Genomic DNA, 2,934 nt, shown 5'->3' on the forward strand with positions numbered 1-2,934 from the left:
CCATGTGTCATTCTTTATGCCAGTACCATGCTGTTTTTAACACAGTCACTAGATAATATGATTTAAATTCTGAAAGTGAGAGTCCTCCAACTTGACTTTTCCTTTTTAAGATATTTCTGACTATTTGAGGTCCCTTACCCTTTCAAATAAATTTGATAATTGTGTTTTCCTTTTGTTTAAAAAATTCTGGTGGAATTTTTATCAGGATTGTATTAATTTGTATATCAATTTGGGTAGAATTGACATCTTAATGATATTTAGTCTTCCAATCCATGAGCATGGGATGTTTATCCAATTATTTAGGTCTTTTTTGATTTCCTTTAGCAAGGTATTGTAGTTTTCTGAATAGAAGGACATTACATCCTTCGTTAGTTTTTTTCCCAAATATTTGATTCTTTTAGTTACTATTGTAAATGAATTTTCTTCCTGACTTTATCCTCATATTGCATATTACCAATGTGTCACTATTATAAATGAATTTTTTCCTGACTTTATCCTCATATTGCATATTACTAATGTATAGAAACAGCACTGATTTTTGTGTATTGACCTGAATCCTGACACTACTGAAATTGTTTATTAGCTCTAGAAGCTTTCTTGTAGATTTCTCAGGACTTTCTAGGTATAGTATCATATCACCTGCAAATAGTGAATGTTTACTTCTTACTTTCTGATTTGGATGCCTTTTATTTCATTTTTTTCTTGCCTGATCACTCTAGCTAGAACCTCTAATACTACACTGAAAAACAGTGGTGATAGTAAGTATCCTTGTCTTTTCATGGATCTCAACAGGAAAACTTTCAGTGTTTTCCCATGGAGTGTAATGTTAGCTGTGTGTTTTTCATATATAGAGTTTATAATGTTTAGAACGTTTCCTTCATTCCTATCTTTTTGCAGTATTTTTATCAAGAAGGGATGTTGTTTTTTGTCAAATGCATTTTCTGCATCAATCGAAAAGATCATGATTTTTCTTCTTTGATTTATCAATGTGTTGTATTATGCTGACTGATTTTCTTGTGTTGAACCACCCATGCATGTCTGGTATAAAACGCACTTGATCATGATGAATAATTCTTTTAATGTATTGTTGGATTCAATTAGCAAGTATGTTGAGGATTTCTGCATCCATATTCATTAGGGAATGGACTTGAAAATTTCTTTTTCTATAATATCTTTATCTGGCTTTGTTATTAGAGTGATATTGGCTTCATAGACTGGGTTTGGTAGCATTACTTCTTGTTCAATTTTTTGCAAGACCTTGAGTAAAATTGGTATTAAATCTTCTTTGTTTTTTTTGTTTGTTTGTTTGTTTGTTTTTGTTTATTTTCTGTGTGGGAAAGGATGATCTTGAGCCTGCGGGGAGCAAGTGGCTCCAGACTTCTCCAAGTCCACATCTTTTTGACTCCAATTCTTACATGTCCAAGGACAGGAAACCACCGACACACCTTTGTAGGAGGGTTAAATCTTCTTTGAATGCTTGGTAGAACTCACCTGTGAAACCACCTGGTCCTGATCTTTTCATTTTAAGGAGTTGTTGGAAGACTGCTTCAATCTCTTTACTTTTGATTGGTTTGTTCAGGTCTTCAAATTCTTCTAGGGTCAGTGTAAATTGTTCATACATTCCTGAGACTTTTTCCATTTCATTTACATTGTCTAGTTTTATGGCATACAGTTGTTCATAGTATCCTCTTATGATTTTGTTTTATTTCTGTGGGGTCAGTAGTAACATCCCCATTTTCATTTTTTATTTCATTTATTTCATCTTCCCTCTTTATTTTTTTGTCCATCTAGCCAAGGGTTTGTCTCTTTTGTTAATCTTGAAGAACCAATTTTTGGTTTTGTTAGCTCTATTTTTTTTTTCTCAATTTCATTTATTTCTGCTCTGATTTTTGTTATTTCATTCTTTCTACTTGTTTTGGGCATAGTTTATTGTTCTTTCTCTAGTTCTTCCAGGTATTCAGTGAGATCTTCAATTTTAGTTCTTTCTTCTTTTTTAATGTAACATTGAGGGCTATAAATTTCCCTCTCAGCACTGTCTTCACTGCATCCCACAGGTTCTGATATGTCGTGTTCTCATTTTCATTCATCTCAAGATTTTTATTGATTTCTCTCACAATTTCTTCTTTGAACTATTGATTATATGCGTGTGCTGTTTAATCTCCATATATTTGTTAATTTTCACTTTTTCTTTCTTTTGTTATTTCCAACTTTATTCCATTGTGATCAGAGAAAGTGCTTTGACTAATTTTCATCTTGTTGAATTTGTTGAGATCTGCTTTGTGACCTAACATATGCTCTATCCTGGAGAAAGAAAAATGAGCACTTCAGAAGAATGTATATCTTGTTGTTTTGGAGTGCAGTGTTCTGTATATGTCTTTTAAGTTTAGTCCATATTATTCAAGTTTTCTCTTTCTTTATTGAGCCTCTGCCCAGATGTTCTGTCCAATGCTGATAGTGGTGTATTGAAGTCTTCAACTATTATTTTAGAGATATTTATTTCTCCTTCAGTCTTGCAAGTGTTTGCCTCATGTAATTTGGGGTATCCTGAATAGGTGCATATACAATTATGATCATTAGTTCCTCCTGGTTAATTGCCCCCTTTATTAATACATAAGGTCCTTTTTTGTCTCTAATTACAGTTTTGCTGTTGAAGTCTGTTTCATTTTGATATATGTATAGCTATTCCAGCTTTTTTGTTTGTTTGTTTGTTTCTACATATGTGGAATATCTTTTTCCAGCCTTTCACTTTCAATCTATTGGTATCCTTGGGTCTAAGTTGAGTCTTTTTCAGATATCATCTAGATGACTGATATTTTCTTGTCTATTCTGCCAGTTTGTGTATTTTGATTGAGGAACTTAATCCATTAACATTCAATGTTATTACTATAAAGGCAGTTGTTATTTCACCTACTTTGACCTTTGGGTTTTATGTGT

The 2,934-nt window shown here is 32.5% G+C and overlaps 1 non-coding gene across 1 annotated transcript; it reads right to left on the bottom strand.

Moving 5' to 3' along the window:
- Positions 1-1,327: 1,327 nt before the first annotated feature.
- LOC111765192 (small nucleolar RNA SNORA38) lies at positions 1,328-1,458 on the bottom strand. The gene has a single exon (XR_002797595.1). It is a non-coding gene; the product is annotated as a small nucleolar RNA SNORA38 (small nucleolar RNA).
- Positions 1,459-2,934: the final 1,476 nt, after the last annotated feature.

The sequence above is a fragment of the Dasypus novemcinctus genome, chromosome 14 (genome assembly GCF_030445035.2).
Source record: "Dasypus novemcinctus isolate mDasNov1 chromosome 14, mDasNov1.1.hap2, whole genome shotgun sequence".
NCBI lineage: Eukaryota > Metazoa > Chordata > Mammalia > Cingulata > Dasypodidae > Dasypus > Dasypus novemcinctus.